At 35.5% G+C, this 26,025-nt stretch overlaps 1 protein-coding gene across 4 annotated transcripts in view; it reads right to left on the bottom strand.

Moving 5' to 3' along the window:
• FUT9 (fucosyltransferase 9) overlaps window positions 1-26,025 on the bottom strand; it is a 200,918-nt gene that overhangs the window by 108,369 nt on the left and 66,524 nt on the right. For 3 of the 4 annotated variants that reach the window (XM_045499064.1, XM_045499062.1, XM_045499065.1), the window contains exon 2: window positions 12,140-12,217. The exons of the other annotated variant lie outside the window; for it this stretch is intronic. The gene's annotated coding sequence lies outside the window, so the exon portion shown is untranslated. The remainder of the gene's footprint in view (window positions 1-12,139; window positions 12,218-26,025) is intronic. 4 annotated transcript variants of the gene reach the window in all.

The raw sequence follows: 26,025 nt of genomic DNA, 5'->3' as shown, positions 1-26,025 counted from the left end.
TTTGAATACTTTGCTTTAAGAAATTGGACAAATAAATGATGAATGTTTTGATGTAGACCAGGGATTAGCAAACTGTGCACTGAAGAAGCAGATGGTAAATACTTAAGGCGTTACAGTCCAAAGGTAAAGTCAAGGATTTCTATAGTACTCATCTTTTATACAGTTTCTGTCACAATTCCTCAATTACATTCTAGTGTGAAAGCAGATAAATAAAAGAAAAACAAATGGCTGTGGCTGTGTTCCAATAAACTCTTATTTGCAAAAACTAGCAGCAGGTCAGATTTGGCCCATGGACCATATTTGCCACCTTCTGGTTTAGACCAGAATGAATCTTTTTTTGTTTGTTTGTTTTTTAATTTCACTGAGATATGGGTCTTAAACTGGTTTCATTTTTCCTATCTTTAAATTGAGTCAATAACATTTAAGCACTCCATCTCTTCACTTCTCTAGCTCTGGTGGGGGAGAGGGAGCTCTTCAGGTAATTAAGTCAATGAGAGATAAACCCTGATTTGTGATGTGACAGGCCAAGGAAAGACAGGCCAGTCGGTAGCCCAGGGGCTTGTGAGGGACAGGATGAGCACTGGGCTGAGCTCCAGTGGCCCCTCCCAAAAAGTAAGTGCACTTCCTGGTTGTTCAGATGGTGTTTTGATTTCTGATCCTACCTGTTAAAACCCTCCTTGGAAGAAGAATCTGGAAATGGGAGATAAGAATTAAAGTCAAGAATAAAGATTGCATGACACTTATATCCATCCTCAGTCACACTCATCCAGAAGGAGATGCCTCACTGGGACCAAAGATGGGATACACGCCAGGAACAGATGGTTAGTGACAGTGGTTATTTTCTTTCTTTCTTTCTTTCTTTCTTTCTTTCTTTCTTTCTTTCTTTCTTTCTTTCTTTCTTTCTTCTTTCTCTTTTCTTGCCTATGGGAATAACAAAAAATGGACACTTTTCTTTATAACCACATGTTGTAAGGATGTTCAGTGAGATTGAGGGAGATGGGATAAGGGAGGGTTTTTGATAAGCTGTCTTTTTACTCTGGACACCCTCCTCCTCCCGATTCTGACAAAATTGGAGAAGGCATTGAGAAGACAGAAGGAAAGAACTAAAGGAGGGAACGAAAATGGAAGAGAAGGAGCAGGAGAGAGAAAAAAAGGGAGGAAGGGAAGAGAAATCTGTGAATATTTCTTTTGGGCTCCAAGCATGCTGCCTGCTGTCTTTGGCTAGGCTCCCAGAACTCTGGGGGCATTGGGATGTGGTTCATGCTTTCTCTCTTATGTCCCTTGGATGACTTCCTCTGAAAGAAGTTGACAGCCACTGAACAGGTTCTCCCAGTGTATTGCAAAGCCTAAAGAACACCAGTATTGAAAAGGTTAGAGTCCACTGGTCTGTCCTCTTTAATTCTGGCTTCTCAAACATTAATAAGCATAAGAATAATCTGGATGGCTTATTCAAAACAGATTCATGAATTATCTTCTTAGAGATGTTGATAAAGAGGTTTAGGTTAGGGAACAGAATTTCCACATATAACAAGCTCTCTGCTTCCCAGGAGAATTTGTTGCATATGTTTGGGGAATCACACTGTAGAGAGTCACAGTTATGTCAGTTCAGAGTGTTCAAAACAGTTGACTAAAAGGCACTATGGAAACTCATGATTACTTAAATAAATATTAAATTTTTTTCTTGAGTATAAATTAATTGCATGAAAAATAAATGTTTCACTATAAATTTTAATTATAAAATTTAAACTGTAGCCTTTTAATTCAGACCAAAATCTCTTGGGATATCAATAATCAAAATAATGAAGTTTAGCATAATACTTCTTTTTGTAATCAACAAAGAAGAAATGCTAATCCTAAAAAAATGTAAATGGGTATTTTATACCATGGCAACTTAATTTAGAGTAATGTATTCCCTCTCTTCTAAAGTTGTGTTAAAACTGATGAATGATTTTTAATATCAGAATTTCTTATTAAATTTTGATTGTCAAACAAATACTATTCTGAGGAAAAAAAATCCATTCCAATTTTAGCTGCAATTGCTACATTAAATACAATGATTGGAGCTGTGTATTGATCGCATATAATTTATGAATAAGCCAAGCTATTTAAAAAAGAATATATATTTATTGTTCAGAGTATGGGCCAATTTTACAACAAAGTTGTACTCTGAAAAGCAGTTTGTATATAAGACAAAACATTTTGTCTTAAAATGAATTCACTTGCTTTTGAATAATTTTAAAATGTTAACTTCAGGATTTTAATGGCCTAAATAAAGTTGTCACATTCTCCTGTCCTTACCCCACTCAGGGACAAGTGTCCCATGATTGTGGATGCATACTCACTCACGGATTCTGTGTCTCCCTCTCTCTCTGTTTCACCACTGCTCACGCTCTGTCTCTGTCTCTCTCAAAAATAAGCACTAAGAAAAAATTTAAACTTTGCAAAGACTCTTTTCCTTTGTTTCTATTCTTTTTTTTTTCATTCACTTAGGAAGTATTTTAGAAGAAAAGAAATCCAGGCCTCCTCAAATATTTTACATTTGTGTAGTTTTATGTTGCCAAAATTTTTTCATGAATGTCCTTCATATCTTCCATTATGAAATCTAAATCCATAATAACATGAAGAAGTTAAAATGAAGTATAAAGTCTTCACTGGAAGCTCAGGAAGCAAGTGCCATGAATGTCTTGATCTTACGAGTCTATTCATTATTGATACACTTTTGTTACAAAGCCCTTCTTTAAAAATGCAAACCCTAGAGTTATTCTGACTTTGATATAAATTGATGTAATCATATGGACTGGGCAGTCTTTCTAAACAACTACCCAATATTAGCTTCCCCTACTGTGGATGGAATTGTGTCCCCAAAAAGATCTATTCCAAGTTTTAACTCTCAGTATCTGTGAACGGGACTTTATCATTATGATTTTACATTTACTTATTTATTTTTGAGAAAAAGAGAAAGAACAAGCAGGGGAAGAGCACAGAGAGAGAGGGAGACAGAGTATCCCAAGCAGGCTGCCCGCTACCAGAGCAGAGCCAGATGTGGGGCTTGAACTCATGAACCGTGAGATGATGACCTAAACTGAAATCAAGAGTCAGATGCCTAACTGACGGAGCCACCCAGGTGCCCCTTGTGAATGGAACTTTATTTGGGAAGAAAGTCTTTGGAGGTGAGATGAAGTTAAGACAGAGTCACACTGGATGAGGATGGGGCCTAAGTCCAATGACTTATGTTCTTATAAGAAGAGAAGACTTTGGAGACACAGAAGCACACGAGGAAGAAGGCCATGTGAAGGCAGAGACAAACCAAGGAACATCCAGGATTGCTGGCAACTTCCAGAAACTGGAAAAGGCAAGGAAGGATACTTCCTGGAGGCTTTGGAGGGAGCCTGGCCCCTGCCCATACGTTGATTTTGGACTTGTAACCTCACGAATTTTGAGAGAATGATTTCTATTGTTTTAAGCTATCTGGTTGTGGTGATTTGTTACAGCAGTCCTGGGAAGTTAACACTTCCTTCATAGATTTAACTTTGATTTGGGTAAGGAGTTATTTGGGGGTAATGGTGGGATGCTACAGTGATTAAATCTTGATAATTCTTTTCACTTGGGAAATGGAAATTAAGGGCAGAGAGGAAGAAGTGAATTATCTTAAAAAATACATATATGTGTGTGTGTATATACGTGTGTGCATATGTACACACATATACCTCTTAAACATACACTGCTGAAAGCAGGTAGCCTATGTGTCTCCTCTTGTTATTTTCCAACAGCCCAAAAGCTTAGGGGAGCAAAAGGGGGTCTAGACCCTGCCTACTACTCTCTTGGTCTCTTCCATTATATCCTAGTCATTCCAACCTTTTGTCAGTTCCTCCAAGTGTAATTCAATATGTAATTTCTATTGGCTTGTATGGTGTATAAAATATTACAGTGTAGCTGGATGTGTGGGAGGAATATAAGCTTAAACTATTCTCTCTAGTGTAATTGGGAGATGTTTTTCCTTCAAATTTGGCATAATGGTGGAAAGCACATAAATTCTATATGCTATTAGATGTGGGTATCACACCAAACTACATGTATAAAATTTAAGTCAAATTCAGCGAGTCACATGTAATTATAAACCAAGTCATAAATTTAGGGCTGTTCACATATACAACTCTAAATTAAAGATGACTGTATTGTAGCAAAGCATGTCTCAAAGGTAGACTCATGGACCATTTGAGAGAAAGAATTTATAACTCTTCTTGAAGAGAAGCACCTGGCCATGAAAATCTTACTGGCTACAAATAACCCAAAGCAATGATAGGTTCTAGGATTTGCATAAAAGAAAAAACACATGAGTATCAGAAAATTACCCCGGTAATAAGATAACATCTTATCAGTTTATTCTGTTTAATGGTTATGACTTGATAATTAGTTTTTTTTTAAGTAGATGAATTTAGTGCTTTATATATACACAAAGTTTTTCTAATATATCGTTCTTATTTTGGCATCCTAATGAATATGATTATGATGTATTTCATCCTTTAAACTGCTCACTAGCATACATCATTTTCAAGAAATAAGGAATGATCTTTGCAAGAACACCATTACCTACTTCTATGAATAGATGTAATATTAGGAAGCTGTTATCTGCATGTAATTGAATAAATCAGGGGTGTTACATTGTGTTTTACTGAAATGCTCTTCAATTACCTCTTGAGGTATTCGCCACCCACACATGCACTCACACACACTCATACACATACACCATATCAAATGAACGGAAATAACTTTTAATTACATCAATATGTTTTTATATGCATGCATTTCTTTATTCATCATACTCTAAAAAGATGAATTCCTGATGACACTAACCAGGTAGTAAAGCAGAATGGGGAAGGATAAAGACTGTTCCTCTACTCCTCAAGTCAAGGAGAAAAACTGTGATCTCCTTAATGAAATGATTGGTCATGTAATGAAATGTATGTTTTTTGTTCTTAACTTTTATAATTTAATTTTTTCATTTCCTCTGAAAAACTATTCTTGAAAGTCTTTTGGTAAAATAAAACACATACATACATATATGCATGAACCGGAAAAGATTATTTAGAGATTTATAAACTTAAAAATGTTCAGGATTAAGAATACTCCAATTAAAATTAAATTAGATATGAAATATTTAGTTATATTTAAGAATGCATAATTGGCTGTGATTATAAACAATTAATACTGAGTAGCAACCCCAATGCCATCTTTATTTTCCTTAACTTTCACTTTCATCCAAACACCAAGTCCTAATTCTAACTTTAATAAAGCTTTCCCCTCCTGTCAAGTCCAGTTCCATTACCACAACCAAGAACTCCTTCACTCAGACCAGGGCAATTACAGTTTTTACACCTTCCGTGTTGTCACCAACGAAAACGTTTTAAAACACTGACAGACACTCAGGTTTAACTCATGCCATTCCACACTTCAAAAATTTTCAGTAGTTCCTTACTGCCTAGAAGCTAAAATCCAAACAATTTAGCATGGAAAGAAAAACCTACAAATTTTAACTCCCATCTTCATTTCTGGGCTTAACTATCATGACTACTTGCTCTCTTGCAGTCAAACAGCGCTGTATTTCATTTGTCAATTATGTTATATCTTTAGATATTTTCAGAGCTCTTGCACATATTTTTTCTTTGGCTTAGAATATCCTTTAAAACTTGTGAAGTTATGCTAATCCTCCAATGCACAACTCAAATCTTTCTCATTTTATAAAATTTCATAATTGAAGCCTCTATGCATTAATTCACATCAATGTCAAAGTATTTCCCTTACTTTACCTTGTATTTTAGTAACTGAGTTCTCAATATTTTCTTTTCCATTAGATTTTGATTTTTTAGGGCATTGGCTATATTATTTATGTTGTATTCGTGGAGCCTATAAAAGCACCTTAACCATGGGGCACCTGAGTGGCTCAGTTGTTAAGCGCCTGGCTCTTGATTTTCGGCTTTGATACAATCTCACGGTTCATGAGATTGAGCTCTGCACTGGGCTCTGTGCTGAAATTATAATTTCCTTATAAAAATACTATTAAAAAGTTTTTAAATTATTTTAATAGTTTATTTACTTTAAGTAATCTCTACATCCTATGTGGGCTCAAACTCATGACCCAGAGATTTGGAGTCACATGCTCTTTTAACTGAGCCAGCCAGGTGCTCCTGCAGAAATTTTATAAGATGGTAAGAAATTACAAACATGGTCAAGCTCTTATGTGCCCTTTGCTATTAAAAACATTCCATGATTTTCCTTGGGAATGTTATTTTTCCATGTATATGTTAGTGGATGAGTTAAAAATCACTTTTCCCCTTTTGGTATTGGATTACAAATGAATTGAATCAACTTTCACTCCACTTTAGCATTTGCAGAATGAACTAATAAATATAAGAGGATTTACTGGTATTCCACTGACCTTTCTGCTGCAGACTGCATAAAAATCTCAAGGGCTAGCTTAGAGTTCAATTAATAAAGATTACACATAAAGTACAAGGTCACTTTGTTTTCCCTCCATTGAGTTTTCCAGTCTGTAGTTGATACTAATTACTAAACGTGCATGCAGGAATGCTGGATATTTTATCTTTGTATATTTTATATAAATTGGCTTTGGAAAAAATAGATCTGTGTCTGCATATCAAAAGGTAACCATATGATAAGGGCATTTTATTCTCCAAATACTTAAATAAATGGATTAGTATCAGGCAAAGAACAGAAATTTCAGTGTAAATTTTATATACCTGAGTGCATAAATATTCAGAAACATTGTGATTTTATTGCATTTTATCATTTTCTTATGATTTGGAAGGAGGCACTCCAAGTATCAAGTCTATGAATGGAAACATTGGCAACTGTTCTCTGAGAGGTGTTAATGAGATGCTGTTTTTGACATTTTAAAAAGAAATACAAAAGATGCAGTATAAGAGAAAGAAAAGAGAAATAACCGTAATAGCACATACAGTTTTAGCTTTAAAAGGATGAAATTATCTTTCCGTAATAAAACCAAGTCACATATTCCATATGCACATGAATTTAAAATAGTAAGAGTGTTCTAAGTGAGGCACAAAGAGGTGAACTGGCTCATCTATTCCCATGAATTGTTGTGAATTATTTTTGGTGATTTGCATCCTAGAATAAGCTCAGAGAAAACTGCAAACTTTATATAAGACTCTACATCCTGAGGTAACATATGAGAATATCTCTATTATTAACTCAACAGTTTGACAAATATTTACTGAATAACTACTATGCACAATGAGACATTCTGCGAATGTAGACACAAAGGAAGCATAAAGGAAGACTCACTCTCTGAGGACTTCACAATACTTGGGAAGACAGGTCCGAATGGAGATTTGGCATATTGTGGTAAGGACTCTGATAGGGACATGCATGAAATTTCATGGGAACACAAAGTATTGATGTATAATTGAATCTCAGGGAAAGATTTCACAGATTATGTGCTGCCTCATCTGGATTATCTAGATTTCAACAAAGCATTTGAAATAATTCCTAACATCTTTGTGGTTGAGATGAGTATATGTGGATAGTGTTATTGTGCAGTCTGTTGAGCTTTTAGCTGATAAATCCTTCCTACCAAATAATACTGGTTAATATCTCCATGTCCAATTGTAGGATGCCTCTGGTTTCTTTCATTGAATCTTTCTTTACATCATTTAAAAATATTTTTAAATGTTTATTTATCTATTTCTGAGAGTGAGCAAGAGCACATGAGTAGGGAAGCAGCAGAGAGAGAGGGGGAGGCGGAGAATCCAACTCAGGCTCCAAACCATCAGCACAGAGCCCAGCACAGGGCTCAAACCCATGAACTGTGAGATCATGATCTGAGTTGAAGCCGGATGCTCAACTGCTGAGCCACACAGGTGCCCTTAAAAATTTTTTTTAATGTTTATTTATTTTGACAGAGAGAGAAATGTAGAGTGCAAGTTGGGGGAGGGGCCAAGACAGAGAAAGGGGGAGAATCCCAAGCAGGTTCTGCAGCTGTCAGTGCAGAACCCAATGCAGGGCTTGAACTCACAAAACCTGAGATCATGACCTGAGTTGAAACCAAGAGTCCAACGCTTAACAGATTGAGCCACCCAGGTTCCCGTCTTTGTATTGTTTTTAAATCAACTATTTGATGACATGATATTATTTGACATAGTTATAAAATTTGGATATGATTTTAAATGCGGGGCTCAAGGTACTATGTCACATAATTGATTTCACAAAGAATTTCACAGACAAGAACAGTGGGTTGAAACTGACAAGGGAATGAAATAGTAAAAAGATAGAGTTAGGTGTAAAATCCACTGAGGAAGTAGAGAAATGTAATGACTTTAGCTTAATAGATCTTCAGGTGACCAAGATCTAGAATTTTAGCTAAATAAGAGATCATTGTGACGCATGGGTGATGCCAATGTTGCCTGGAACATTAATGAAAACTTGAAGTGTAGTAGAACTATGTATTCCAAAGGGGAAAAAAGGCAACAGCTTAACCCTGTCTATTACAAATAAAGAGCATTCAGTTTGGTATTACAAATGGTACAAAGTTGAAAATTATCAGAGAGCTGTGATCTAAAAAATTATAGGTTTTGAAAATCATGCTTTATAAATAAATGGTAAACAAAATGAAAGGTGTTTTGGAAAAGAGATCTCAGGGGCAGTAATGGGTATCTGAAATAACTGATTACCATTCTATCCATCCAGTCAATCTAGAAGTCTTATTTTTTTTCTGTGTTTTCTATTTTAAATTAAAAAAATTATTTATTTTTGAGAGAGAGAGAGAGAGATAGAGCATGAGTGGGAGAGGGGCAGAGAGAGGGAGGGAGACAAAGAATCTGAAACAGGCTCCAGGCTCTGAACTGTCAGCACAGAGCCCTATGCGGGGCTCAAACTCAGGAACATGAGGCGAAGTCAGATGCTTAACTGACTGAGTCACCCAGGTGCTCCTGTATTTTCTATTTTAAAGTGTCAGTGTTCCAGACACATGCTGAAAATAGGGAATGATTTCAACAAATACCTGGCTCCCAAGAGCCCCTCACTCTAGCACAGTATGTCTATTCTTTAACTCAGGGCCTATGGACAGTACTTTGAAGGTCCGTTGCATGAACAGACCGGAAGTTGTATGAACAACTTTATATGTCATTACATTTTTTTTATGGAGGTGATTATCTTAAAACGAATGGTGGCTGAAAAATATTTAGGAAACATTTGTCCAATGAAAGAGTCACAGATGCACGTGATGAGATACAAAATGGGAATAATTATGTAAGATATATAATTGGGGAGAAATATGAATTTTATTTTCTTTTATTCCAGAAGGAAGAAGTAGAGCTTTAGCTAATTTCCTAAGATTACCTTTCATTGGAATGTTTTATTTTTGGTAGTTGATTTATATAAAATTCTCTCATAGAATAGGAAATTGAATTATATTCTATCTTAAGGATTTTAAGTTTTATTGTGTTTATTTTGTAATGTTCATTGAAAGTTATTTATTGTCAGCTTTCACTTTCTTCTCACTTCCTGTATATCACAAATGAACTAAAAGATGCCTTGGCCTATAATCTCTCCCCTATGAATTTTACTCACTAATTCATTCCCTCATGCACCAAACATCTTTTTAAACTGTCTTTTATATAGTGATATGCAGATAAATGTTTAACAACCAACCCTCTGGGGAAAGAGATCCAATATGTAGTGCATGGTGATTTCCACAGTGTAAATACTTCCACTAAGGCCAATTCCAAGCGACCGATATATGCCACTGAAAGCAGAGTTAAAACAGAGGCACACAGTTGGCCATCTTGAGCTAAGGAGCTGCTCCTATGATCACATCAGGGCTTGTATCATCCCAACAAGGTATTCGGTACCAGGTTATAAAGATGACTAAAACTGTTCCTGTTCTCAAGGAAGTCCCCTTCTACTAAGGATGAAGAGTATGTAATACACGATCATATACCTATTATCCTCTGTAAGTTATATATTGGTTGACTGCAACCTGTACCTCTGTGGTTTGACCTCGGATGTCTTAAGCAAATTTTGGATGCTCTGAGCAGATTACCTCTATGAGTCTTATTTTCTTCAACTATCCTGGGGAAGGGGGAAGCCACTTATTCTATAAATATTTGTTAAATGCCTATTACATACCATATGGTGTGCTATGCACTGTGGATATGCAATGAACAAACGAAGTAAAATGTGTCCCCTCACTGAGCTTATAAACTAGAGGGAGGAAATGAATAATAAAGAAACAAATGAGTAAAAGCTATAGTGTGCCATATTGTCTTAAATTCTAGGTAGGAAAATCAAACAGAAAAGAGGACTGAAGTGGAGTGGAGTTGTAATAGTTAAAGAAGGTCTGGAGAAGGTGGAAATTGACAAAGGATCAGAAGGAATGAGGGGCACAACCGTGTAGGTGGCTGGGAAGAGAATACTCCAGGTAGAAGAGACAGCAAGTTCAGAGACCCTGAAAAAGGAGCATGCTTGAGTTGCTGGAAGACCTAGGAGGAGGCTAGAGCAGAGAGAGTGGAAGTGAACACGTGGAGACTGTAGATGAGATAGAGAGTTTCAGAGAGTGGGTGGGGGCAGATTAGAGAAATTGTCAAAACATTGTAAGGATTAGAGATTTTCATTAGTAAGGTAGGAAGTCTCAGAAGGCTATGGGCAAAGGAGTGACATGGTCTGATTTATATTTTAAAATAACTGTTTTGCTATTTTGAAGATAGTCCACGGGGTAGCAAGGACAGAAGCTGAGAGATGAGTTGGGAAGCTAGTGTAATACTTCAGGTGAGGGAACCTGGGACCTTGGACCAAGGGTTAGAATGGTTGTGGTGAGAAATGATAAGATTCTAGATAACTGGAAGGCAGAAGAATCTCGATCTGACACCCGGATAGATGATCTGAGAGAAGGAAAGGACCCAAGAATGCCTCCAAGTCTTTTAGCCTTTGCAGCTGGATGTAGTTGCCATTTACTGAGTTAGCCCAGGGTTAAGGGTGATAAGATTTTCCATTTCATACATAACAAATTTGAGATGTGTCTTAGACTTTCAAGTGCAGGCATTATGTAAGTAGTTGGATGCATTATCCACAAATGTGTGGCAGAAGTCTAGGCGAGATATATTTTATGAGTCATTAGAGAATTGATAATATCAGTAAACATATAGAGTGCCAGGTATCATTCTAAGCACTTTTACAGATATTAACTCATTTAATGCTCCAACAATTCTATGGGATAGGTACTGTTATAATCCCAATTTTTATGGATGAGGTACCTGAAGTGAGATTTGATTGATTGTTAGCTAAATGTACACATCTAACATTAAAAGTAGTTGAGCTGGGATTCAAAGAGAGTTGGGCCCAAAGAGCTGTGTTCTTAGCCACAATACTCAACATGGACTCACCAATGGAAGGACTGCTAAAAGCCAGAGCAGGTGAACACTTAGAGGCTATGGAGATGAGGAGAACCAATAAAGGAGATGACAAAAAGTTGCCAGTGATGCACAAGGAAAATCAGAAATGCACAGTGTCCTGGATGACAAGAGACGGAAGGTTTGAATTTGTGAAGAGGAATCAACTTTGTCAAATGCTGCTGATAATTCAAGTAAAACGAGGACTGAATCTTTGCCTGGATTTATCAGCGTAGCAGCTGTTGGTACACAAGACACAACAACTATGGCAAATGATGGGACAAGCCTAGTTGAGTTGTGTTCAAGGAAGAGAGAGAGGAAAAGAGTCACAATCAGGCAGTGTAGACATCTTTCTAGAGGAGTTTTCTGTAAGGAGGTTCAGAGAAATGATGATGTAAGCTAAAGGGAAATGAAAGGTATAACATATAATAATAATAAATAATAATTGTGAGCTAAAGGGGAATGAAAGGTATAACAAATAATAATAATAAATAATAATTTGTGATGTGTTGAACCAGTTTTTATACAGTAAATGCTCATTAAAGACGCTCTTTAACATTCTTTTGTTACAATATAGCTTTTAGTGTTTATTCTGTATGTATGTGGGTGTCTGTGTGTGTGCACACACATGTATGCATGTGGGTGAAGGGTTAACAGAGGAGTTGACAGATGACCTGACAGTGGAACTAATGTATAAATAAGAATTCACCACATACCACAAAAAGAACATGGGTGTTTCAGGCAGAGAACAGTCTCAGCAGAAACATGGGGTGATAAAAGGCATGGAGTGTCACCTGAAACACAGATCAGTATTAGAATTAAAAAGAGGCTTTATATCTCCTTCTCATCTGAAACAGTTTCTCATGATGTGTTACATAAAAAAAGAATTCCCTGTTCAAATACCTTCCGGGAAGTGCTGAGTTAAGTGATGAAAAAAGCAGGGCTTCTTTTCTAAAAAGTTTCTCAGAGCTTTTTAAGTACGTGACACACAGCATTTCCAAAGGTTATTTGACCTTGGGATCTTTCACAGAACAGCATCAAATGTGAGGGAACATGGGCTTAGAGTAGAAAGGCATACTGTTTTACAGGCTCATTAGGTTCACCAAAACTTATATACTTGGCTTGCAGTGCAGCAAACCAGGGCTTAGGGGTCATACAGATCTGGGTTTTAATTCTGGCTCTGTGACCATGTAACCATAGTGGGATTTTTAACTCTTCTGTCCTTTAGTTTATTCATTTGTAAACCCTGGAATGCTAATGTGTATCTTCCTCTGAAAGACTGTTACACAGATTAAGATAATGTGTGTTAAGTCCCTGGTACCATCAAATAGGCTTGATCCATGGAAGTCGATGGTACTATGCTTGGTATAGTGGTTCCATGATACTGGCTTCTGCCTTGCACTGTAGCATGTTGGCAAAGTCTATTCCCTCCACATGGAAAGTTCTCTGAAAGCAGAGTTTGTTTTCTATTTATCATGTGCCTCACAGTGCATGTTCCATGGCTTACACATACATGATACTCAATAAATGTTTGTTAAATTGAAAGAACAAAAGTGTTGAAAAGAGCTGCCATAATGTTTTTATTTGCTCTCCATTAAACAGCTGCTAAAAGCTGTTAAAAGCTCCAGTGAGTTTGGAAACTCACTTTTTGTGGCTCCTTAACCACTTAATATCTTTCAAGCCCCTTTCACTTTTTCCCTTAGGAAGAGTGATAATTATGTGCTCATAAATAACATAAATATAAAGAAAGGCAAATTTCAGTGTTAGTTTTTGTTGCAGAGATCTTTTCTGTTATATATCCTAATTTGTAATACAAAACTTATTAACTCTGCTATGCAGTTTCTTAACATATATTTATGTGTTTATTGCCAAGATTGGAATATCCCTCCTACTTTCCTGGAACACGATCCATTCAATCCCCATAGTTCTAGATGTGTTGTCAACCATAGCACCCATTCCCTCTCATCTAGGTGAGACACCCAAACTGCATTTAAATGTATTAGTTACATGGGAAGGATAAATGAGAGCATACAATAATCCACAGAAAGAAAAATGATCCAAAGGTGTTACAGCCCAATAAGCAAATTTTATGAAAGGAGATCTTTGTCAATTCACTCACCAATTTACTAAATACTTGGTAAACACCTGTAATGTGCAAGAATCGTAGGAAGTTCTGGGGATACATTGGTTAGAAAACAAGTGTGGTCTCTGATTTTATGTGGAAGAGGTTAAAAGCCTAACGAGAGGGCAGATATTAATCATACAACCTCATAAATAAATGAGAAATGACTGATCTAGTGCCCCAGATGGAAGGGATTGTATGGAATACTACAAGGATAAAATAGAAGAGTAAAATGTGTCTTCCGAATAAATGAGGAATGGGATAAGAGATGAAATTATGTAAGAAGAGAGGTAAGAACATGTCCAAAGGGAGAAACAGCGTGCAAAGACCCTATAGTGAGTTGTAGGGTGACACATTCAAGTGTGTGAAAGAAGCCAGCCAGGCAAGGCTGGAGCATACAGACCCAGCACAAGTGTAATATTTGACAACTGTTGAAATGTTGGCAGAAATAAGATCATGAAGAGCTTTAGGATCTATAGTAAAGATTTTGGTATTCATCTTCAGGTGATGAGAAGCCATTGGATTATCACAAGTGTGGGATATACTCTCAACATTCATATTTTTATACTTTTGTTTTAAATATATGTAGACAGAAACATGATATAGTGTTGTTCATTTTTAAATTTCACCTGTGAGGTATCAAATGTAACTTCACTGGCATCTTCAACAATATGTTTCATTATTATTTCCAGGAAGATGTATGCACATCTAGTTCATTCATTTTTTCCACCATTTAGAACCACATTGTAAGAATATTTTGGAGTCTATTAGATGACTGCAGATTTTATTTTGATCTGTTAATTTGGGAAATGTGTTGATCAGTTTTTTACTGTTAAAATATCATTACATTTTTAGGATAAATGTACCTAGCCATAATGTATAATTTTTTTATTGAACTACTGGTTATAATTTGATATCTTATCAAATATCACTTCTGTATTCGAATTTATAGTAGTAGACTAAAATTTGCATTTTTTCAAACTGTCTTGATCTGATTTAGGTCCCAGGTTATACTCACCTTATAAAATTAGTACAGAAACTTTATTTCACAAAGTATTTTCTTCCTCAAAAATTCTTAAAGATTTAATGAAACTTGCTTATAAAAGCATCTTATTTTGGTATTGTCCCTCCCTGTACAAACTTTTTATTTGGAGAATTCTCAAATCAATAGAAATATTGAAGCATTGTTATGAAGAACATTTGCACACCCTTCATCTAGATTCATTGATTCACATTTTGCCATGTATTTTTAAAATTTTTTTTAATGTTTTTATTTATTTTTGACAGAGAGAAAGAGACAAAGAATGAGAGCGCGCAAGTGGGGGAGGGGCAGAGAGAGAGAGACACACAGAATCTGAAGCAGGCTCCAGGCTCTGAGCTGTCAGCCCAGAGCCTGATGCGGGGCTCGAACCCATGAACCGTGAGATCATGACCTGAGCCAAAGTCGGACACTTAACCAACTGAGCCACTCAGGCACCCCTACATTTTGCAATATTTCTTTCCTTTCTCTTTCAATTTTCTCATCTGTTCTCTTCATTCTCTCTCCTGTCTTTCACTCTCTTGCTCCTTAACTACATAAAAGCATATTGGAGATATCATGTCACTTCTCAGCTAAATACTTCAGAATAAATATCTTAAGAAAAAAAGCATTCCCTAACATGACAATAATGCCATTATCATACCTCAAAAAGGTTATAATAATTGCATGTCATAAGCTATGGCTTATATCATATATAAAGTTTTTTTGATTGTGTCCAAACTGTATTTAAAACTGATTTTTTTGAGCTAGAATATAATCAATCTTCATGCATTGCTATCAGGTATTATGCCTGTTTAGTCTTCTTTAACCTAGAATTATCCCACTGACTTTTGGGTTCTTTATTTCTTTGCTTTATTTCACAAAATTGAATTTTTTGAAGAGAATATGGTAACTTATTTCATAAAATATCCCAAATTCTGTGTTGAATTTCTCAGAGTTAAACATTAATGGCAAAACATAGATAATGCTCCACACTTCTTGTTGCATCGTACCAGGAGTCAAATAATGCTAGGTTGTCTTTAATTGGCAAAGCTATGTCTTGTCACTTGGTTAAAATGATGAGCTCTATATTGTGAATGTACATATCCCCCTGGTTACATCTCTGTACTGGCAAGGTATTAATTTGATACAAGTTATTGGATAGAAAGACATTTGTGCCTCCTGATAATATACTGCAAGCTCAGGTCAGCTTCCCATCTTGCTTTAAGATAAGACCTTGTTTCTGCTATTAAAAACCCGGATCATCATTGTACTTTTGGCCTAAATGCAGGAATATGGACTAGATTAATCTTCTAGACTGAAACAACAACAGCAAAAAGAAGGAGGAAGAAATACATCAAACAACAGTTTAGACATTAGGTATCAGCCAAGAAAAGACAGTGATCCCTGAAAGAGGGGAAGACAGCAAGTACTATAACTTCCTCCAGATTCCTGCTAGGTGAAAGGTTGCAGGTTGTAGCACAAGGAGGGGGAACCCAGGCAGAGCATGGTGGTTTTCCAGAGTTAAGGAGACAGTTAGGAGTTCAGGGAGGCCAATAGGTTAGAGTTCTCTGGGAAGATTATGTGAAAGGAAAGAATTCCATAGCAAATATCTGGAAATATGTAGACGACTCTCTCAGTTAACTACTAATCATGAAATGTGTATGAGCAAAGTCTCCATGGTGGGCGGCGGGGGGGATCACCCAAAAAGAAGAGAGGGAACAATCTCATATATGGCCACAAATAGTTTGTGTTTCACTAGACAGTATGAAAAAAATCTCATAAATCATGGGGCATTGTGAAGATTATTCAAAAAAGCATTAGGGGGCACCTGGGCGGTTCAGTCGGTTAAGTGTCTGATTTCAGTTCAGGTCATGATTTCATGGTTTGTGAGTTCGAGGCCCACATTGGGCTCTGTGCTGACAGTTTGGAGCCTGGAGCCTCCTTCAGATTCTGTGTCCCCCTCTCTCTCTGCCCTCCCCTGCCTGTGCTCTGTCTCTCGCTCTTAAAAATAAACATTGACAAAAACAAAAACAAAACTGGGAACAAAATTAGTCCTTGAATAAAAGCTGTTCTACTCTCATCTAACAAAGAGACATGAAAGCAAACCTCAAAAGGGAAAAGTGAAACAGTTTTCCAGTAACTTAGATGTGCTCCAGAATAAAGCTCAACAATATTTATAGACAAAATATTCAGTACCCAACAAAGTAAAAATTTATAGCACATGACTGCCAATAAAAAATAACAAAAAACGCAAGGAAGCAAGAAAGTAAGATGTCTCATTTTTTTAAAAAAAGATAAGGAAATAACTGAGCATGTTAGAAACATGGAAGATTTTTTTTAAAAGACTCACATCTGACTTCTAGAGATAGAACTCCAGTTTCTGAGATGAAAAAAAAAATGCACTAAATGAAATAAACCACAGATCCAATACTGCAGAAGACAGATGAGTGGAACTGAAGATATAACAATAGCAACTCTTCAGCATAGAATGCAAAGAGAGAAAAATGAATAAGCCATCAGAGGCTCTGAGAAACTTTAAGCCATCTAATATACATGCAGTAGGAGTCCCAAAAGGAGGGAAATACAGAAAAAAATGTTGAAGAGATATGAATGAAAATTTTTGAGATGTAATGAAATCTATAAAATCTAGAGAACCAAGAAGTCCAATGAATTCCAAGTACAAAAAATATGAAGGAAACTGTATCAAGGTACGTTACAATGATAATTCTTAGAAATGAAATGAGAAGGTTTTAAAACAAAGAAACAGACATTATTAAGTATCAAGAATAAAAATAAGGCAGCTCTTCCTGCCCATGGGTCCAGTTCCTGTGCTTTAATAAAATCACCTTTTGGCACCAAAAGTGAAAGAATAAAAATAAGAATTATAGCAGATTTCTCATCTGAAACACGAAAACCCAACAACATTGGAGAAATTCTTTAAAGCACTAAAAACCAGAATCCATTACTTAGAAAAACTATATTTGAAAAATAAAGACAAGATATTTTCTAAGAGATATAAAAGCTAAACCCTCACCATTAACATATCTTTATTGCAAGATACGTTAAAGGAAGTCTTTCAGCAGAAAAAAAAAAAGTGATCCCAGATGAAAACTTGAAGCTATACCAACGTATGAAAAATATCAAAAGTAACAAATACATAGGTAAATAAAAAATAATTTTCTTTAATTTTAACCTCTATAAAGAATTAAGCAGCAAGCTAAAAAGCAAAAAACTAAAAAGCCAAGATAAAATAGACAACAAAATACATGCAAATAATCCAAAAGGAGGCAAAACATCAACTTTAGTTTCTGAGTCTCTAAGAGTGGCATTTTTCTCCATCAAAGAAACCAGGGTTGAATTTTGAAAAAATTGGTATGACAGGAAGAACAAAAGCTAAGAATTGATCTTCACCCACATGCATAATTGTTTGGCTCCTTTCTGATCACCATGTGTTGAGAAGGCATGTGTCTCTCTGCCAGTTATATGGAAGGCGCAGGTGCTAATCAAAAATTGGCAGGCTGCATGCTCCTGACTTGCAGGAAACCTATACTCTGTGACAACAGGGTCCTGCTGCTACCACGTGCCTTGTAATACCTGAGTGCAGAGAGTTTGTTCTTTTAGTGTGAGGGCTAAAAAAGGGAGGCCAACTAGAGGGAAGGATTAACTGAGAAAATGCAACGGTTCTGAATAGATCAATATTTCTTAGTTTGGATTAAAGGTTAGAAACAAAGTCAAGTACTCTGTGGTCAGACTGAGCTTTTCGTAAAAGATAAATTGGGTTCCGAGTTTATGCTAACTCCAAAATCAAAGTTCAAATGGATTATATTTCCTAATTATGAAAGGCAAAACCAAGTAGCCAATGGAAGAAAATACAGGAGTATATCTTTGTGACCTTAAGATGGGGGACTTCTTAAACAAATTACATATAGTACAACCAAAGGTAATAAACTAATAAATTGATTGTCTGTATCAGAAAAAAAAATAACTAATTGATTGTCTATATCAAAATTAAGGATTTCTGCTTAAAGACAAAGTTAATAGGTGACAACTGAGGAAAAAGAATTCCTAAGTCTAAATCTGACACCCAATGCATGTTTATAATGGAAAAAAAAATAAAAGCTGTGAATCCAAATTAACAGAAGGGAAGGTAACAAATATGTGGAGATAAATAAAAATGAAAGGAACACTGAACATGTCAAATCACAAGATTAGAAATTTGAAAATACTAAGTATTGGTCTATAAAAGGCATCTTTTGTCTTCTCTGGAGAAGAAGCCATATTAAGTGTATGCATACAACCTAAGATTCAGAAGACTACATACCCTGGTTTGCCTAAGTTCTGCTTCATGCTGCATTTAATAATTTTTAATAATGCCTTCTTACACTCTCAAAGTAAATTCAGTACAAACAGTAAGTTATAGGATTGCCCTAGTAATGGCCAAGTATTCAACACTTGAGTTTCTCAGGGAAACTCATACAGGTCTACAAGAGGATATGTATGAATATCAACCATCACTGTGCTGTTCATAATAGCTGGAAACTGAAGACAACCTGGATGTCCGTCTCTAGGGGAATAACTAAAAAAACACTTAAAGACTGAAAGCCATGAAATTCTATCAAACAATTAGAAACACTACACTAAATATATATTGTGAAGGTAGAATATATTTATAGCTGTACTGGAAAACTATTTCAGGAGCATCAGGGTGTCTGGTTTTTACTCTTGGTCAAGATAGGGTAATGGGATTTATGATGTATTGGAGACCTTCAGGATCAGTTTCTTCACTGATGGTTGCAACTAGTCTACTGGGGTTTGATATGCCTGGTTTGTGTATGTGTCCAAATCAGAATTACTCTTAATTGTTCATGACAATATAGGCTTTTCTTAGCATATTCCTCAAAACTACCCATTACCCAGTTCAAAAGCCACTTCCATATTTTAATACATTTGTTACAGCAGCACCACATTTCTGGTACCAACTTCTGTCTTATTCAGTATGGGCTGCTATAATAGAAAACCATAGACTGGATGCGCTTATGAACAACAGAAATTTATTTCTCATGATTCTGGGGGCTGAAAGTCTGAGATCAAGGTGCAGGTAGATTTGGTGTTTGGTGAGAGTTGCTCCTGGTTCTAAAAACAACAATAACAACAAAAACAACAACAACAAACAAAACAATTAATCATCAAAGGGACATAAAATGGCTTCCCCGGGATCTTCTATTTCAAGCTTTCCAGATAATGTGCCATGCACGTGGGATGTCTCTGGGACCTCTGGTGCTTTCCTGCATTCTCTTTCTGTGATTGTACTTGTATATATTGCATTTAAATGAAAGTCTTAGATGAATGTGCTCTGTGGAGTCTGATGAGTCTTTTCAAATAGCCAAACAAAGGAAATCTTTACATACATTCCACTACCTGGGTAGATCTTTTTAGTAAAAAAGGAACTGAACAAAATATTATACTATACATCATAATATATCATATCTTTGTGTAAGTTAATTTAAAAATATGCACACACACAAAACTATATATTTTGCAAGAACACATATATAACCAGAGATGCACGGCATATATCAAGGATTAGAGTGAGTATCTATGGGGAGTGGGAAGAAACAAATAGGGATCAGTGATCAGAACAATGCAGATACTGAGGACCATAATGTGGTGATAAGTATGAGTAATGTAATCAGAATCTGGGGCTTCTAAGGTAATTTCTATGAATTACAAACCCAAATCCTCTCCACTGAGTGTGTAAGTTTTATGACTTTTCTACTACTAGTCAGCTTAGTCTAATTTCTTTTTTTTAATTTATTTATTAATTTTGAGAGAGAGAGAGGGAAAGAGAGAGAGCAGGAAGGGCCAAGAGAGAGGGAAAGAGAGAGAATCCCAAGCAGGCTCTGTCAGAACAGGGCTCCATGCCGGGCTCCATGAGGGGCTTGAACTCACAAATTGTGAGATCATAACCTGAGCCAAAGTCAAGAGTTGGGTGCTTTAACCAAATGAGCCACTCAGGCACCCCAGCTTAGTCTAATTTCTATGGGATATGTGTTTGTATCTGTTAAGTGTCTAGTTTGTTTAAAGTTGAGTATTAGGGCAGTCAGTCCCAAATGTGTGTATAATACAATGAACTTTGCATCCTAAAAAATTACTACTCAGCTTAAAATCCAGCTAGGGTCAAGCTTTGATAAGTGTACTGATAAACTCTGGGAAGTTTAGATAAGCATTTTTCAACTGGATGATTAGGGGCAAAATTCAAGACTGAAACGCAATACATTTTTTGGTTTTAGTTCTTTATCCAAAAACTCTTTCCTTTTCATCAGAGAGCTAAGTCTATGTTTAAAAAATACATAACACTTCTGAAATATACCAGATGGTCTTTCCAGGAAATTTAGGACTTTTTTTTGACAGAATTCTCTGGAAAATCAACCCAAACTTATTTTGGATGTTAAAAGAAAATGGGAAGATATGATCTTCTATATGGTAATTTTTAGTGTTATTAAACACTTTAGTGTCTCATTTAAAACATTTTCAAGGTCGCTATGCATTTTTTATGGGAAAACAATCCCATCATTATAAGTAGAATTAAGAAGCCCAAAGATTCCACCACATATCTATTAAATTGACAAGTACATCTTGAAAGGTTAGAGCTTAATTTTGGGAGTTATATAATGGCATGTGAGAAGCAATGTTTTCTTAAACTATTATCATCTTTGCTATGCTTATCACATGCTAGACACTCCAGAAATAGTAGCTGAAAGAATGCATGCATGAAAGTAAAAAATGTTTAGGCTAAATGAGAGAAAAATTAGTACGCTACCTAACTTTTAAAATACTTGAAAAGTTATCTTGTCAAAAGAAGTCAAATTTGTTTTTTGAAGATCTGGTGGTCAGGGCTCAGATCAATGATGGTGACTCAAGAGAAATAGAATTTAGCTCAATATAAAGAACTCTGATACAATTAAAGTGGAAGTCTGTGGCCATTCCACAAAGATGCAAGAGAGGGACTGGAACCCTGGATGAAAAGCAGAACGAGGTGATCTGTGATCAACACTATTAGGCTGCCGTATGTTCAAAGGTCTACTCTAAGTGAACGCATCCAGAAAAAAGAAGAGAATAAATAAATGGTCATCAGTTTCTTTTATATTACCTGCTACCTGCTACTCATAAATATGATCTTTGGGGCCGCCTGGATAACTCAGTCGGTTAAGTGGCCGACTTTTGGTTTCAGTTCAGGTCATGATCTCAGCATTCATGGATTTGAGCCCCGCATCTGGCTCTGTGTCTGACTCTGTGCTGATAGCATGGAGCCTGCTTGGGATTCTCTCTCTCTCTCTGCCCCTCCCCTCCCTCTCTCTCAATGGGTAAAGTTTAAAAAACAGAAGAAAAAAATTATTTTTTGGTTTGTAATTTTGTGATTTTGGCCTACCCTATGATAATAGCCACAGCAATCTACTTATTTATGAGAAAGGCAAAGCCCTTGTGTGGACTTATGCATTCTGAAATATTAACAATGTATGTGACTCACATCAAGTTCTTCAACAATTTTTAAACTGTCCACTTTATTTTAGACACTGGTGATACAATATTGATCAGAAAAGACAAAGTTTCTCCTCTCAGAGAGCTGTGTTCTGGTGAGAATAGACAGGTAACAAATACATCAAAAAATAAATAGAAAAATTTCAGAATGTGGTAAGTGAGAAGAATGAACAGTAAGGGGACAAAAGTGGAAACATTGAAACCAGTTAAGCAATTTTAGAAGAACTCTTATTTCTAACACTTTGGTAGACTAGATAACCAGAAAAAAAAAAAAAAAAAAAAAAAAAAAAACACCTAAAAAACCTCCTCCTTGTTAATGCAATCAAGAACATAAAGTATCTAAAAACAAACAAACAAACAAACAAACAAACAAACAAAAATAAGTAGGTAAGTAAAATATATAGAAGTTCTTTTGCAGAAAATTATAAAACTTTATTAAAAGACATGAAAGAAATCCTAAATAAATGGAGAGGTATACCATGTTTTTGAATGAGAAGGCTCAGTGTATTTAAAGATGCAATCTTCCCAAAACTGGGTTAGAGAGTCAATATAATTTTCTTTAAACTTCAAGTATTTTTAAGAAAATCAAAACCTATTTAAAATGTATATAAAAAAAATAAAGGGACTATAGTAGTCAAGACTCTCTAGAAGAAGCATCAGGTAAAAAAACTTGCTATACAAAACATCAAGACATATTATTATGAAACTTTAGCTATATAATTAAGGCAGTGTGGTATTTGGGATAGAAGTAGCCGATAGAAGAAAATAATCTAAAAATAGATCCACACATGTATAGAGATTTAATTGTTATGTTAACAGTCACTGGGAAAGAACAGGCTAATAAGGAATGGTGTTGCAACCCTGCATATCTGTTCAAAAGGAAAAAGAAAATTAAATCCCTACACATGCCATTCACAAAACTTAAGAGATATTAGATATTTAAATGTGGATGGCAAAACTTTAAAAGTTTTGAATACTATATAAAAGAATATCCGTAAGACTCAAAGTTTGGAAATGTTCTCTGAAAGAAGATCAATAAATCAAAATACCAAAGAAAAATGCTGATGTTTGAGCTAATTAAAATAATTTATTATCAGAAGATAGCATAAAAATAGCAAAAGGACATGACCTGAACAGAAAGAAAATATTTATAATTATATTTGACAAATTATAAATATAAAATTTCTACAAATCAATAATTACAAGGCAATCAACCACAATAGAGAATGCTTAAATGATCAAATATGCATTTTAGAGAAAAAGAAACATGAATGGTCATAAATATAAGAAAGATGTTCAACCACATTAGCAATCAGCAAAATGCAAATTATTAAGTCACAAAGAGATAGCTTCTTACATGCCTTATACTCTTCAGATGGGCAGAAATAAAAAAAAAAATTAGAGTTAATAACGACCCTGGATGACTCAGTGGGTTAAGTGTGCAACTTTGACTGAGGTAATGATCTCATGGTGCCTGAGTTCAAGCCCTGTGTTGGGCTCTGTGCGGACAGCTCAGAGCCTGGAGCCTGCTGTGGATTCTGTTATCTCCCTCTATCTCTGCCCCTCCCCCATTTGCCCTCTCTCTGTCTCTCAAAAAATGAGTAAACTTAAAAAAAAAAAAACAGTTTTGTTTAATCTATTGCATTTGAATATTTGAAAACCTCAGGACTTAGTTCCTACACTCTCCATATGTACTTTGGAGCAATCCCAACATGTACTCATAACAAATTTATTACAATAATGTAGCAGTATTGTTTTTAATAAAAAACAACAGTAAGACATCAAGAAAAACTTGGACACCATCCAAAACTTTACACAAATTATAATCAATAAATGAGTTGTGTGATACTAAAACAATTGCCTAGTGTAAAGCAGTAAAAGTGTATGAACTACAAATATACACAGCAATACAGTCAAATCTCACAAAAAAGATATTGAGAGAAAGCAAATTGCAGAAGAATATATACCATACTCCTTTATGAAAAGATCAAAAACAAAACTCAATGTATTATCTAGAGTGAATATACAGAAAGGAAATTTTTTGAAAAACAAGAAATTATAAGCATATGATTTAGGATGGTGGTTACCTGTGGGACAGAGGACAAATTGATCAGTGAGGGCATTCAAGGTATTCAATTGTTGTTGTTCTATTTCTGAAATTGGATGCTAATTGGAAAAATATTTCTTAAACTTTACCTATACAGTTTATGTATTTCTTTTATGAAACATTCCACAGATACTAAAAGAAAATAAAAATAAATGACTGTAGTTTGATTAGGATTTTAGCAATGAGGATGGAGAGAATGAACAGATTTGATGTATATTTTGGTGTTACTGTTGGTAAGACTTTATGATGGGTTGCAGGTACAAAATTAGTGGAAATCTAGTATCAAGAAAGAATCCCAGACTTGGGGCTTGAAAAAACAGTATATATTTCTGCTGGTATTTAAATGAGGAACATGTTTAGCATTGAAGTACTATTTCTCATCTGGACATACCATTTTTTTTTTTTAATTTTTTTTTTTCAACGTTTATTTATTTTTGGGACAGAGAGAGACAGAGCATGAACGGGGGAGGGGCAGAGAGAGAGGGAGACACAGAATCGGAAACAGGCTCCAGGCTCTGAGCCATCAGCCCAGAGCCTGACGCGGGGCTCGAACTCAAGGACCGCGAGATCATGACCTGGCTGAAGTCGGACGCTTAACCGACTGCACCACCCAGGCGCCCCTGGACATACCATTTTTGAGACAAGGATATTTGTTGGGGCTGGTGATACTAAGAAAGACATATGAATGGCATTCATATTAAACAATAGGACTAGATACAATCTTCAGGGAAGAGAGTGGATTTTAAAGGAAGATGATGCATGGCCAAGCTATGGTTCTTCAACTATTCAAGGTTGATTATATGAGATATGTTTATTTTAATAGTCACTAGAACATTTGAATACCTTTTTTGGGGCAATCATAATTTTCTCAGCACAGTGATTTATTTGCAATAATTTATTAGAATAAGCAAAGTATATATGTGTGTGTGTGTGTGTGTGTGTGTGTTTAATAAATAAGCAAAGAGATTTTTTTGTTCATTTTTGCTTCACTTCAGCCCAGTTTTCTTTCACTAAATTGCTTTAGGCATGGAAAAATGCACCTGAAAATTTTATTTTATTGATCTCCTCACTACTCTTATGTAAGAGTCTTATGTAAAATGAGTCCTAGATTATCGCTGAATATTAAAGAAGTTATACATAACTACACTTAAATATTTTCTCATAAATAACCATTTTTCAAACATTATTATGTCATAATTTCTGGCTTTTGTTTTAGAAGTACAATTAAGCTCTATTTGTGAGAACTACTGACAAATCACAGCAACCAGCATAAATAAAATGTAAAATATTTGTTCCATGAATATTTTATTCATCAGGATTTGTTTAAATATGATTCTAAAAACAATTTAAGGGCATAAATACATGCAAATTTGTGTTTCTTTTGATATTTAATAGCCTGGGTTTATTCTAATTCCTAAAGTACAATATTAGCTTTGACAGATACATTGTTGTAAAGCTGAGGGCTTTCTTTTTGGTGAAAATCATAATTGTTTCTACATTTTTTATAGCTGGATCCATTTTTGTTTTCCCACAGTGGCCTTTCATTTTCTCAGCGTTCACTAAATTTAGCAACTAGTTTTCCTAAAACATTCAAATACATCATTGTCATTCCCTTTATGTGGATGGACTTCCACAGGAACTGTTTTTTTTTTTTTCCATAGTGACTTCTTATTTAAAAATTTTTTTTAATGTTTTATTTTTATTTTTGAGACAGAGCGCAAGCAGAGGAGGGGCAGAGAGAGATGGAGACACAGAGCTGTCAGCACAGAGCCCAACATGGGGCTTGAACTCATGAACTGTGAGATCATGACCT

This window comes from Leopardus geoffroyi, chromosome B2, assembly GCF_018350155.1.
Source record: "Leopardus geoffroyi isolate Oge1 chromosome B2, O.geoffroyi_Oge1_pat1.0, whole genome shotgun sequence".
Classification (NCBI taxonomy): Eukaryota; Metazoa; Chordata; class Mammalia; order Carnivora; family Felidae; genus Leopardus; species Leopardus geoffroyi.
The sequence above is the reverse complement of the archived record's forward strand: the minus strand, read 5'-3'. Positions and strand labels throughout refer to the sequence as shown.